Here is a 15,634-nt window from a genome sequence, read left to right as displayed (position 1 = left end):
CAGAAACAAGTGAACCCATCCCAGTTTAAACCTTAAAATCCAAGTAGTTTAAGAGCCATAAGTGTCATCTTTTACATATAACAAAGTTCCAAATGCTTGATCAACAAACTCTATTGTTTTATTCCTATTTGTTCTTATGCATTCACTATATATTTCTGGCATCACTCATGTTAGTCTTGCCAATGATTCTTAGAAGGATTTCAATATCTTAAAATTGCAAAACATTGATGTTTAAAGACATCTAGCTATAATACTAAAACATAGGCAACTAAGCATGACTAACATAACACATTCATTAAATTTGCTGCCAACAATTATTTTCTCAATCAAATCTTTTCTTTCTATTCTCTATATAATGGATTTTTAGCCCTCACATGAGATCAGAAATATTTTACAATAATGTTTTCCAGAAGGCAGACAAAACCAATCTGAAAGAAATGCCTAAATAAGTTGGACTGTGAAACCCAGGCTGATTCCAGGTTTTAGAAAGGGAAGGCATGAGAGCTTGGACTTAAAATGAAACTGATTAATATGCTTATTAGACAAAAGAAAAATCAAGCTGATTATTTGCATTTGGATTTCTATATATTCTCCTTCATGAAAATCAACCTTTTATGTTTTGTAGGGAAAAAATGAGATTAAAAAATCACTTAATATTTACATAGACTGTTTTAACAAAATGCTAAAAACAGAGGGGCTTTAAAACAGCAGAAATATATTCTTTCACAGTTGGAGCCTATAAGTCTAAAATCAAGATATAGTCAAGGCCATAATCCCTCTGAGGTTCTGGGTAGAATTCTTTCTTGCCTCTTTCCAGTTTATGATGGTGGCCTGCAATTCTTGCTATTGCTTGGCTTGCAGCTGCATAACTACAATCTCTTTTCTGTCTTCAAGTGATATTCTACATATGTGTCTGAATCTGTGTCTGTTTTCTTTTCTAATGAAGACAATAATCATATTAGATTAGGGCTCACCCTAATAGAGTATGACCTCATAGTAAGATTACATCTTCAAAGGAACCATTTCTAAATAAGGTCACAATCATAGGTATAGCATTTGACATATCTTTTTGCTGGACACAATTCAAATCACACCAATATTATCAACCAAATTTTCTTTGAAATGAATGCCAAATGCTAAGAATCAGGTAATCAGGATGAATTAAGTATCTGGGAAGGACAGGACATAGCTTTAAAATTTGGTCAAAATAGTATTTCAGTCCACAGAAAAACCTCCACACACACATGTTTATAGCACATTTACTCATAAATGGCAAAACTTGGAAGCAACAAAGATGTCCTTCTGTTATTAATGAAAATAAACAAATAAGCTGTGGTACGTTCAGACAATGGGATATTATTCAACACTAAAAAAGAATGAGCTATTACAAGACATGGAGGTAACTTAAATGCCTATTACTAAGTGGAAGAAGACAATCTGAAAAGACTACATGCTGTGTGTTTCCAATTGTATGAAATTCTGGAAAAAACAAAAAAATGGAGATGGTAAAAAGATAAGTAGTTGCTGAGGGTTGGAGTGGGAGTGGGAGCAGATGATGGATGATTAAATGGAGCACAGAGAATTTTTAGGGCAGTGAAATTACTCTGCATGATATTATAATGATGAATACGTCATTATACATTTATCCAAATACATAGGATGTACAACACCAAGAGTGAATCCTTAGGCAAGCTTATTGACTTTGGGTGATTATGAAGTGTCAATGTATTTTCATCATTTGTACCAAATGTACTATTCTGGTGGGGATGAGGGAGGAAATGTCGATAATGGAGGAGGTTATACACTTGTGGAGGCAGAGCATGTATAGGAAATCTCTGTACATTCCTCTCAATTTTGCTGTGAACCAAACACTACTCTAAAAATTATCTTAAAAATATTATAACACAATTCAAATTGCTTTTCAGTGTATTTTAATATACACATATTTAAATATTTTCCACCCATCAAGACAGTCTTGGCTCAGACAAGGATGTCCAGTTTCTGATTTTTTTGTCTTGAGATATTATATAATCAGAGAACCATTCCCTTAGACTCCTGTTCAAAGGGGCACTTGTGGTGTATGCTTCCTGAGTTGGCTGACTCACTAATTTCTCTTCACTTAGTAAGCATTTCTTTTTTTCTTCTCCTCAGGATTTTAAATATAAGGGTTTTACTCTGCTAAAAATTCCCATTGAAACATGATGAAATTGGAAAAATGTCTAGGGCCATGTGCAACCTGAGCCTGAACTAGAGTTCATTTTCCCTGGTTCTCAGTAACCAGCATAAATAAAAGTAAGTAAAAGAAAAGATAGTAGAGTAGTCTTTTGAAGAAATTGTGAACACATTACTTCCTTTCCATGATATGGTAATCAGTTGTCTTTTAATATTTCATCCCCTTGGAAAGTGTTGCTTGTGCCTATTTCCCAAATTTAATTTTTTTGACAATAGTGAGTTATTGGAGACCCCTAATCAAAATCTGTTCAAGTATCTCATCAAAGTACTGATAATTCACCCAACAGTCCTGGAAACTTATGGGGAGCTCATTTTTCAATGTTACAGTTCAATATTTCTTCTACTTAAGTATGAAAATGTAAGTAATAAAATGCTTCTTAGGCTTGTTACTCCATTGGGTGAAGATCACCATATCTGGCACACATGAATTATTAGGGCAGGCTTTAGAAGATATTATTTTATTTTAGTGGCAAGCAACAGAAATAAAACATTAAGGTAGATTTATTAATGCCTCAGAGTGCTCAAAAAATCTTCAGACTAAGGAAAATGTTCTCACTCAGTATTAGCCTAGGGTATGTGGTGAGAATTTTCTTTGCACACTAAGCTCACATAATTATATATTATACTGTATGTAACAGAATTGACAGCAAATTGTATGAGGAGATTTAAAAATTAGAGCTAGAAGGATTCAATGAAATTACTTAATCCAACCCAGAATTTTGCATATGTTTGTGTTTTAGCTTTTTATGATGAAACTGATACCTACAATGAACAAATATCACAGAGCAAGTTAGTGCAGAGACAAGAAGTGAAATCAGGTCCTTTGATGGGTTTTTGGACTGTACCATCCTATTTTTGCTTTATATAATGAAAGCCATATATGATATCATTTGCCTGGTCTTCCTGAATCTGCTTAAATGTCTTTCTGGCAACATTTTGTCAAAACAGAATTATTTCAATGCATTGCTCTTTTCATTTTGAAACATACTCCTACATTACTGGCATTTTCTCTCACTTTTTTTGGAATATGATGTTTTATTATACAGTAGCTAATCTCCAAAGAATGTGTCTTTGATAGCATAATAGTAAATTCTATCATTCTGGAAATAATGATTTTTGTGGTCTGAATTATACACATGAAAAATTCTTCATCACAGTCATGCCTTGAATTAAAAACAGTGCTCCTAATAAGACACAAGTTAAAAACATAATAAAATATTAAAGTAGTTAAATTCATGCTGGAGAATTGCCACTAGGTTATCTTTCTGGATTCACTCGTTTGGTGGGTTCTGAGCTAGGAAAATAAACATATAAAAGAATTATCAGATGAATGAGATAGAGCCTAAGAATTTGTTTGAATTTCCAAGCTTAACACAACCAATATTACTTAGGATTTAATAAGAGACACAGACATGACAGATGCTTCTATTTTTCAGCAAGCACATGATGATGCTCTTTGACCAAATCTAGATATGTTCATGTAGCTTAAGGTGACATTTTGAAATCATCAATCATTTTGGACCAAAAGGCTGAAGAAAGTGTCCAAATGACCTTTCTCAAAAATCTACCAAGCACCTATACTATTATAAATATTTTTATGAACTAAAATAAATTCTAAAGTGGAAAAAAATTGCCTCTGGGTAATTTGAGGAATAAATAAATAAAATCAGAGTTTATGTATCTTGTACAATTAAGGAGCTGGTTATACACACACACACACACAAACACGCTTCTTTAAAGTGGCACAGTACATAGGAAAAATATGTGCATTTTCCAGAGGTGGGACTATGTGCAAAAGTACAGACAGGGAAAGTAGAACGGTGATTAGGGGTAGCACCATATAAGGATTTAGAGCAGGATTGGCAAACTTTTTCTGTAAAGGTCTGGGTAGTGAATATTTTAGACTGCTCAGTCTCTGAAAAATATTCAACTCTGCCATTGCAATGTGGAAGCAGCCACTGATAATGCATGAACAAATTTATTGACTGTATTTCAATAGAACTTTATTTACAAGAACACACTGTGGACCAAGTTTGCCTTATGAGTTGTAGTTTGCTGACCCACTCCTGATATAGAAAATAGTCTAAAGGACAGAGAACTTAAAGTGAGAAAATGTAGCTTCAAGTAGATCATCTTTAATAGTTTTTATTGAGCTCAGCCAAACACATTGTCTTTCTAAATCTCCCATTTTAGCTCATTGCAATATAATCAGTAGTGGACAGGATTGCTACAAAGATAAAAGGAAAGAACATTGACATCTTAGTTAACAGGAACCATAGAACACATAACTTTTAAAAATCCATCCTATCACATGTCCCCCCCAACTGAAATGTGAAATGATAGAAATGAAAAGTATAAATTCACAAGGAAAAAAATGGTAGAAGAGAAGATGCCAGAGACAAGAGATCAACAAAATTTTTGAATTTGGAAAGCTGAAATTTGAATTACAACATTTTTATTTTAGTTAAAAAGCTGAAAATTAAGTATCTGAAGGAGAAAAACTAAGAAGGAAGCTTATTACTTCAGAAAGTTTTGGTAATTGACAGTTGATACATCCAAAGGTGAGGAAGCTAAGTGGTACTAAACACAGGAAAACTGGTACTTGAAACACTTAAACTGCCACATCCCACACACCAACTAGCAGAGATTTCCTTTCCACCTCTTCTGTATGAAAAGGTTGGGAGATTTAGTCTCTATACATGTTGATGCCATACGCTTTGAGCTCAGGGACATTAAGCTGACTGAAGATGGGTATTTAGTCTTACTGAATACAAAGAAGGTTAAGTAAAATCTGTATTCTGAATAATTGTCCCTCAGCTGTCTTCCCAAAATTCACCAGAACACTGACAACATTCAGGTTTATAAGCCTGGTAGAAATTGACTGATGATCTAAGAGGAAAAAAAGCTTTGCATATTGATATGATAAGGCCAGATGTTCATCTCACCTCCATTTCAACCAACTCAAAAGCTGCCACTCAGCTTTTTACTGTCTCTCTTTAAAAACGAACAGTGAAAGTTACCAGATATTTGAAAACCAACTCTAACATGAACGACAGAGGCAAAAACAAATGAATGTACCAAGGAAATTTAGAGACCCGGAGACCATGGAAAAAATAGAGGGGAAAAGCTTCAAAATGTATAATTATGTCAACAGAGAGATAAAATATTTCATTCACAAAACATAAAGAAAGCTATTATAAAAAGAATACCCAGAGAACAAAAAACAGGGAAATAAAAGTATGACAGCAGAAATTTAAAAATTCAACATAATGACTGAAGCACAAATTCACAATGACTCTAGAGAAGTATTTCTTAAAAATTTCAGTGCACATACAAATCACTTAGAGGATTTGACAAAATGCAAATTATGATTTAGTATTTCTGGGCTTGGACCTGAGATTATGCATTTCAAACAGGCTTTCAAATGATATTGATGTTGCCAGTTTCAAACACTCTTTGAACAGCAAGGCTTTCTAGTCTGTAAGGTAAACAAAGAGATGGGAAATCAGAAAGAAAATAAGAAATTAGAGTGTTAATCTAGGGGATTTCATATCTGTCCAAGAGCAGACCCAGAAAGAGAAAGAAAGAAGAAATTGGAGGAGGAAGAAATTTTAAAAGATGAAATAAAAGAAAATTTTCCCAAAAGATGAGTTTCTAAATTGAAAAGTCTACTAAGTCTCCAGAACTGTCAGTGAAAAATGATCTACATCATCACATAATAAGAAAATTTCAGAATATCATGTAAAGCTAAAATGATTATAAAAAATTTCAGAATACAATCATACATGGCTCACTCCCCCAATACACATACACTCACACACACACACAAACACACACACGCATGCACAGACACACAAACACACCTCATAGCAAACATTCAAAAATTAAATAGTCAGGCAGCAGATATTGTAGTATTGAAGCCAGTTTTCCAAACCTAGAACTCAATACTTAGCCTGATACACAATCTAGAATGGGCAAAAAAAAAGAATGTGTATTCATATAGGCATGGTACGCAAATATTTTGGAGTAAAGAATTTTATAAAGGCCAATGTATTCGTTCTCAGATGGAAATATGTCAATCAAAATGACATAAACCTCATGAGACCCAGAAAGCAGGGAATCTTACAAAAGAGAGAGGCAAGAGGAGTTTCTATAATGTAAAGTCAAAATTGTCAGTTGTTTGACAGGTCAGTACAGTAACCAGCAAAGATGGGAGTGGAGAACACATGGTTCCAGGAACGATGTTTCCAGGAAAGATGTTCCCAAGCATAGAGAGGGCCACTGGGTTAAACAGGTCACAGAAAGAGTCTCAGGCTGGGCCACCTGTTGCTCAGCAAGCAAATGAGAAGTTCTAACTGACTCACTAGGGGAGAACCATTTTAAGTAAACCTGAACTAAAATGAGTATTTTATGGAAAGATGAGAGATCCTTAGTGATAAAGTATCCAAAGAACTCATGCTTATTACACGGGAATGGTTATTTCAATAATTAAAATGAGACTATTATTAGAACAAAAGGTGACTGGAGCACTTGTTAATGTCCAAAAGTCCAGAGAAACCTGGAGACCTGCCGTAGCCTTACAGAGTAGATTTTAATAATTCATGGGAGAAAAAATGAAGGTAATTTCTGGTTCCATCCTACATCTCTGGCTTGTTCAGTGTAAAGCCTTAGTAGAATTTTTACGGGTTAAAGAGTGTTGCAAAGACTGTGAAACTCCTCATGTGTGGCATTTTGGGGTCGCTGGGCAGAAGTTAGAAGCATGGCTGAATCAGTGGGAAGGAATGAGGTGAAATTCCATTTGATGACAGCGTTTGGAGGAACTGTTGCCCCACTTCTGAAAAGGGTTAGATTACTTTTACCATCTGTACTTTTGAAAATCACTGAAGTCAAGGGAACAGAGTTGCAATAGAGTTACATCATTATGCAGTAATCTCAAAAGGAGCCTCCATTGTCACCCTTTGTCCCTGAATCAACAGATGTAAATGTAAAGCAAATTGAAAAAGACAAAAACACATCTCTATAAATTAGGCAACCAACTTGGAGACTTATTACTCCAAGCGGAGGTCCTATTTTAAAGTACAAGTTAGAGATATTTTGTGGGGTAGGGGTGTTTTAGCCATAGGAGGTGGTAGAGGTAAGTACGAAATTCTAGGGACCTCACTAACCTTGAAGGTTGATGTCAGGTTGGTAATCACCCTCTTTTATATCCTCTCCTAATGCCATTTTCTGTATTAATAGATGAGAGCTCCCAAATAGCGTTGTATAATTGATGTTTGTATTAACATACAGAAGGAACTAGAACTTTCTCAGAAACTACAGAGACACTAAAGTTATTTGAACAGTCATTCATTCACTTATACATTCACCAAAATATATTGAGTATCCACTATGTGTCAAGCATCCTGCCAGCCACTAAGATAAAAAATATGGATGTGTATGCATATACACATATATATACACATATGTAACATATAATATTTATATTAATAAATACTGTATCCTATTATATTAATAGCAATAATATAGTAATATAGTAATATTATATATAATTAATAAAATTAAATATGTATTTTAATATAGTATAATTTATATATACTTAATATTATATATAATACAATATAATATAAAATGTATTAATGGTATTGTATATGTTATATATTAAGATATATTTTGTGTTAAAAAATGTATACTATCTAATCATATTAATATATCATTTTTATATTGTATACAAGGATGTGTCAAAAATTATTCTCACTCTGGTTATATTAAAACTTCTGTAAATTCTACAGCCAGAGTGCATATAATTTTTGACTCACCCTCATATTTATATCTCTATGTATAAACTTTTATAAATCCTATACAAGCCTGAGGTTTTATGATCTTATATTGATCAGTAATGTTGACATCAGTTGAAATACAGAAGACTAGAAAGACACATAATTGTAAACCACCTAAAGGATGAAATAAAGGTGACACATGATTGTATAAATACTGTAATTAAATATTTATATTATGCAAGAGAATTTTTGGAGTAAGATTTTATTTGATGGGAATCTATTCTGTGTGCCCCCTAATTTTTATGAGTTTTCTCTACATATTTATTTGTTATAGTTTAGGAAAAATACAAATAACAACAGGTACTAAGAATAAAAAAAGATAAAAATAAATAATGATTATGAGAGACTTTATGAAGTCATATATCCTGTGGCCCAGCTTCCACAGAGGCCCCCTCTTCTCTTACCCAACTTCTCGTCCACCTTCAGGAGAGTAAGTCGGTAGAATTCAAGAAAGCCGTGAATGGAAGCCTTGCCTTCTCTTCCCTGGGGATACTTAGGACCTTTTCCCTGTGAAGATGATCCCACCATCTCCTGATTGGACCTTCTTCTGGCGCTCAATATTTTAGGAAAGTTTTGCCCTGTGAGGGTGTCAACTTTCAGCAATTGCCATGGAGTTTATGTAATCCTAAATGAAGTCTTTGGAAAAGCTTCTAAAGTATCTTTCCAGTTGATTACTGAGGAAAATATATAACAATCTCTTCAGACTTGCCTACACCCAGAAAGATTTCACTGATAGTTTCTGTGGTCTTCCCTTACATGTTGACTCCACAAGTCACTACATCTGAATCATCCTTTGAATCTGTTCCCTCTTCCCTATTTCTTTAGCTTAAATATTAATTCAAACTACCCCCTCATGAGGATTACCACAATAGCCTCCTTACTGGCCTCCACTTCCAGTCTTTTCATACTGCTTTTATTGACTTGGGTGAGTAACCTGTCAACTGGAAAAAAAATATCAAGTATGATAAGGTAAAGATCTGATTATGTTTCTCCACTACTGAAAATAAATGTGGCCAATGGAATTAAACAAATCTTGGGCTTCTCTCAAAGCTCATGATATGAGTTCTGTCTAATACCCCACCAGTTTCTTAACCACAATCTCTGTTGCAACCACTGTAAGCTACTCAGTGTTTACCAAGCATATGGAACACTCCTCATGATTCCTAATGTTCTTCTCTCACTTGGAATTTCCTTAACTCTACTGGTCAACTGTATTTTCTAAAGATGGCCTCAACATGGTACATGATCTTCTGCTATGTGACCTTGCAACTCCCCCATAAAGCAGTGGGTTCTATATCACCACCTAGTCTATTTGGCTATTTAAATTTAACAGCCAAATTTTTGACAGCTTTGAGAAATAGAATATGGCAGAAATGACTGTACCAGTTCTAAGCATAGTCCTTAATTGGCCTCTCAGCTTCTGCTTTCTATGTTCTGGTGGCAAGCCTCTGTGTAAGAAGCATAGTTACCCTGGGATCACTATGAGTGACATAGAGACAGAGATCAAAGAATGTAAGGCATCAGGCAAGTGAGAGAAGAAACCGTCTTAGAAGAGGATCCTCCTCACCCATGCACCCCAGCTGTTGCCCTGTGGGTGGATCAAAGACAACTACCCAGTTGAGTCTTTCCTGAATTCCTGACCCATAAGATCATGAGAAAAACAAAATGGTTTATTTAACTTACTATGTTTAGAGTTTATGTTTGTTATGCACTGGTAGACAATAGAAAAATCTATCCCACTTTGCCTTCTTACTAAACATGCTTTCACCAAAACTATCGGTAATCACCAGAACTCCAAATCAAATAGCTTTCTGTTCCCCACTCACTAAATCATGCAGCATTTCTCATTGTTCACTGTCCTTTCTGTAAATATCATCCTGGTGTAGTTTGCACCTCTGATCTATTGGTTCTTATTCTCCATTTTTGGGTCCCCCACTTCTGCTAATCTCCTCAATAATGGTTTCCCTCAGAATTCTCTCTTGGTGGTCTACTGATCTTGTTTCCATACAACCATGACAAAAACTACATGAGATCAGTTCATCCAAGTATGCAGTCAGAAAACATATTTCCAAGTTCAAAATTAGAAAGTCGCCCCTCAATATCTGTTTTAAAAATATTTTTGAATATTAACATTTGTCTTGCGCCATTTTTTTCATTGACATTCTTGCTTTTAATAAAATGGATAATGTAAATAACAAGTAGAACTGTAATCTCCAGTTTCTGTGTTCTCACATACTGTCTCTCAACTCTTAGCATTTATTTTGTTAGGGATAATTAAAAGTAGGAGCTCTGGAGTCAAGGCTAACTGAACTCAAATCTTTTTTCTGCTCTCTAGGAGCTCAATGACCTTGGGCAATTTGCTTAATTTTTTCCTGTTAGATCATGATCTTAGATATTACAAAAATTTAGTTTTATTCAACTGATGCAAAATTGATATTCCAGAAATATCTGTGAAATGAATGAATTTAGTAGCCCTCTAAGACCCTGCTCCAATGCTACCACCTTCAAAATTTTTTTCTTTATTTCTCTAGAAACCACTCAACCCTATGGTCTTTGTTAATATCTGTTGTATTGTTGTAAGTACTATGATACAATTACATATATTTGCCTTATTTACCTAATATAGTGGAAACTCTTTGAGAACAGGGACTATGACATTCATCTTAGCATATTTCAAAGAATCTAACATAATGCCTTGCTCATATTAGGTGCTAAATGAACATTTATCACGTAAATTAATGAATTTTGACACATGTGATATTATTCTTTATCTTATATAATAGCTTCCAATCAACATATTCTGAGTTATTTATATTTGTCATCTCATTATGTTTATATTCTTAATGAAGTACTTTTAAAAATTTTACTTTGTTGGTTTTGTTTTCTCATTATTTTATGCTATCTTTACTTACCAAAGTATATAAATTATTTGAAATAAGAGCTAATTATTTTTCTTATCCATGTAACTACATTTAATATGAAATAATATCATCATCTCTCACTGGACCAGAATTAATGAACAAAACAATTTAACTCAAGCAAACAACTCAGATTGATTATACATCTCTAGTGCTAAACTGATATATACTAGTAAGTAGTAACAAGTGTAATAACATGTTTTCTTTAAGAATTTCTTTCATTACATTAAATATAACATTCTATGTTTTCACCTTAGTTTTATTTTTAGCAGCACATTTTTCATATGATCTCAGAGTCCCACCTTCACATTTTCCCTCTTTGCTTGGACTCAGTTGCCGTAGATGCTGTTCTCTGCAGCTGTTGCTCATTAAGTAAAATCTGCAGTGGAACTTTTTTCTTTCCTGCAAATGGCAATGTTTTGATTTTGGCACTTCCTACAGTGTGAACTACATGCCTATTTTTGGAACATATAATGGATGTCACTTTTGGTAATAATAAGAAAGATTTTAAGGGCTGTTTACATTTTCATGTACAGAACAAACTGATTTTTGAAAAACTATGTATTTGATGCATACAATCTATTAATTTTCTCAGAATATATCAATTTAGCAAATACATGTTAAGTGTGTATTGAGTTAGACTAGGGTATATAAGGATGCATCAGATGTAGGTATAAACTCTTTTAATGCTTATGAGAAACATTACACATTTATTTTTATCAAGCTTTTGAAAGGTTGGTTTATAGGGTTTATATATATAAACCTACTTGATCTATCTATCATCTATCTATCTATCTATCTATCTATCTATCTATCTACCTATCAATCTTAAGAAACTACCCAATAATGCACAATAAGGAGGAACTCAGACTCCTATGCTGTGCTTTGCTCATGATCTCAGCCTGCATCCCTGAGGCTTCATGCCTGCTGGAAATAGGTCTATCATAGACAGAAGTTTAATTTTTGCTTGTGATGTTGCTGATTTGTTAAAGCCATATTAAGATTATCTCATGACCTTAGAATACTGGTCAGGCTGGTTTATTAGCCTGATCTGTCCTGTACTGACACTTTCTTTCCTTTCAATAAAAGTATTTGTCAGAATTCCAAGACAAAGTTCTATCAGCATTCTTCCTATGAATGATTTTATGCAACTTCAAGGAAAGGATCAATGTAGCAGGTCTGTTTCATTCAGTTCTTGCCTAGGCTATAGCCATGGTGATGACTGTGGCAGTCTTTGAGGACTACAAAATGGGAATGCTTGGATCACTGGGTAGTGATGTTACTCTATATACTGGTGGAGTGGGTCAAAATGAAAGATGTCAGCATGCTGAAAAGAAACATTAAGATTCACAATATGCACCTGTTCCCTGATTTGGGGTCTGCACTTTCTCTGATCATATGGTAGGTCTGGGACAAACTACCTTTAATGTCTTTCTTGGGCAAGAATATCTCTCGCATGCCCCTGCAGTTCACAGTTGAAGAAAAAGGATGTCTGTGTGATACATGCTAAAGGGCAGAAGTTCCTATAAATGACACTTCTAGCTTTCTCCTTTTTCCTGCTATTCTTGCCCTGTATTCTTTGTGGTAATAAATCTCAGATGTGAGCATAACTTTATGTTAAGCCATGTGAGTCCTTCCAGCAAGTCACCAAAGCAGTAGTTAGCACTGCCAAGGACTGCTGAGACAGCAATAGTTTTTTTAATGCATGCATTTATGAATGTTTTATTGTAATTTCATGTGAATTGATACTTTTAATTTTTAAGACATTAACAAAACTAAGCATATCAAAGTTTCTATAGTAATTACTACAATTTCCTATTTTTTACTTTGTTTTACATTTTCAGTAAGTGAATCAGCCTCCCTTTTATCCTATAACATTTGTTTATAATGAATAAAAGTACTTTGAAATATATATGTTTTGCCAAAGCTATTTTGAGTCTATTACTATCAATGAAAAAATTATTCATTAGAACATTAGTGGACCAATGTCATGCTTTATATCTTTTCCATATATATATGTAGTTAAAACAAGATGAGCTTAGAGTTTCTCAACCCAGAGTTTAACTCCATCCCTGTTTCTTTCTAGATATGTCATTTGTAAAAGTGATATAGACAAAATCACCTACCTCAAAAGTTATTGTCAGGATGAAATAAGACCATGTATAAAATAATGCCCAAAGTGCATCATGCATGTAGACCATCAAGACAGAATGCCCATAATATTTGTAAATAAAAAAGTCCTAAATAATGTATGTCTCATGAAACTGTTGTAAATGGATTTTTAAATTTTATTTTTAGCTTTGAAATGTTTGCTGCTATCATATTTTAAAAAGTCATTTTTTACATATAAACCTCACATCCTATGACCTTGCTGAACCCACATATTAGGTCTAGTAGGTATTTATCAATGCCTTAGGATTTTTCACATAAACAGACCTCTAGTGCGATGCTGAATGGAAGTTGTGAGAATGAGCATCTTTGACTTCTGATCTTATCAGGAAAGAGTTCAATATTTCACCATTAAGTATGATGTTAACTATAGATTTATCTTGAAATGCCCCTTATCAGATTGAAGAAGTTCCATCGCTTCCCTGTCTGTGCAAAGTTGTTTTCAGGAATAGGTATTGAATTTTTTCAAATGGTTTTTTTGCATCTATTAGGATGATCATAAGGTTTTTCTTCATTATCCTGTTAATAGGGTGAATTACATTGATTGATTTTTTAGTGTTAATACAGCTTTTCAGTCTTTAGATAAAGCTTACTGGGGATAATGCATCATCATCTTTTATATATTGCTGCTGCAATTTATATGAAAGAGCTTTTATTTAGAATAGAACTAATTCACAAGTATATTTATTTTCTGATAATTATATGTTGATTTCAAAGCTTGAAATGACATTGTTATCTTCCATGTAGTCTCTTAGTTTTTTTTCTTATCTTTTCCAGTTTAAATCCAACCGACTGTCTTCCCTAGGAGATGAGTTGGTTTCTATCAGGTAGCTTAAGAACTTCCTTATATATTTGCAGAAAAATGTATTTTGAAATTGTTATGTTGACGTTAGAAATTAAAATTCATTGCAAGTGCTATTTCAGAGCAAATTATGGGCTTGGGATTTATGAAGATATTGATAGCTGAGTAATGTCATCTGGTAACATGTCTTTAAGAGTAATGTTTGTATATATACAATGGAATATTACTCAGCTATAAAAAGGGATGAGATGGAGCTATATGTAATGAGGTGGATAGAACTACAATCTGTCATACAGAGTGAAGTAAGTCAGAAAGAGAAGGACAAATATTGTATGCTAACTCACATATACGGAATCTAAAAATGGTACTGATGAACTCAGTGACAAGAACAAGGAAGCAGATACAGAGAATGGACTGGAGAACTCGAGGTATGGGAGGGGGTGGGGGGTGAAGGGGAAACTGAGAAGAAGCGAGAGAGTAGCACAGACATATATATACTACCAACTGTAAAATAGTCAGTGGGAAGTTGTTGTATAACAAAGGGAGCCCAACTCGAGGATGGAAGATGCCTTAGAGGACTGGGGCAGGGAGGGTGGGGGGGACTAGAGGGGGGGGCATCAAGGAAGGGAGGGAATATGGGGATATGTGTATAAAAACAGTTGATTGAACCTGGTGTACCCCCCCAAAAAAAATAAAAAAAAAAAAAAGAGTAATGTTTGCCTTTTTCATTGAGATTGTGGTTGGTGTACTCTACATTTTTCATTCAAAATAAAAATTATTTCTTGTGACCTAATGTACAAATAAAAATATATTCTTTATGTCCATATTTTAATCAGTTTATTTGGCAAGCCAAATACCCTTAACTACTCGTGGAAAAAACAAATATTATTTTTCATTAAAGATATGATTATAGTCTTGTGGTAAAAAAAAAAAAAAAGAAATGTGCCACCAAAATTGGATAGGCTGTTCATCAAACATGTATTAAAAATATATCGTGCAGGACACTGGATGAAGTCCTCTAGGGGGCAATAAACAATGGAAAAGAGTTAAAGCACACCTAATCATGTTTTTAACACATCTATATTAAAGTATAATTTTCACAAGATTAAAAGTATGACTCATGAACATGTAAAATGTACACATGTCAAAAATTTAACTCATTAATGAATAAGAGAACTGGTAAGATGGTTCAAAAAGCATTTCTGAAGTAATGACATATAAGTAATTTCACGTTAAGATCACTGTATTAGAGACAACACAAGTTAAATTTCAAAGCGAAAATAATATTTTGGGGTTATCTCTTCCCCCAAGGAGAAATTATTTGATTTTTCTAAAGAAAATCTACAAGTTAAACCCTAATTTTCTTAAGCCTGGGATCTCAGGTAAACAGTGAACGTAACCATTTACATTCCTGTAGACAATGCTTTGCTTTCATATGACAATGAAAAAATGTGCTGCCCACATTTTTCCTCACTCTCAAGGTTTAGTTTCCTAGCAGAGGTAAAAGCAATGGATACATATTATCCACTTACCTACTGCTAAACCACGAAAAAGCATTTAAAGTGAAATTTTATGGAATATTCAGAAGAGGAAAGCATATTTAGACTTGGCCTTTATGAACAGCATAATAGGAATTGGCAGAGATGGGGAATGGGTGGAGAAGAGATTAGAAAAAG

The sequence above is a fragment of the Hippopotamus amphibius genome, chromosome 9 (assembly GCF_030028045.1).
Source record: "Hippopotamus amphibius kiboko isolate mHipAmp2 chromosome 9, mHipAmp2.hap2, whole genome shotgun sequence".
In the NCBI taxonomy this organism is placed as follows: Eukaryota; Metazoa; Chordata; class Mammalia; order Artiodactyla; family Hippopotamidae; genus Hippopotamus; species Hippopotamus amphibius.
Note: the sequence above shows the minus strand (reverse complement) of the source record.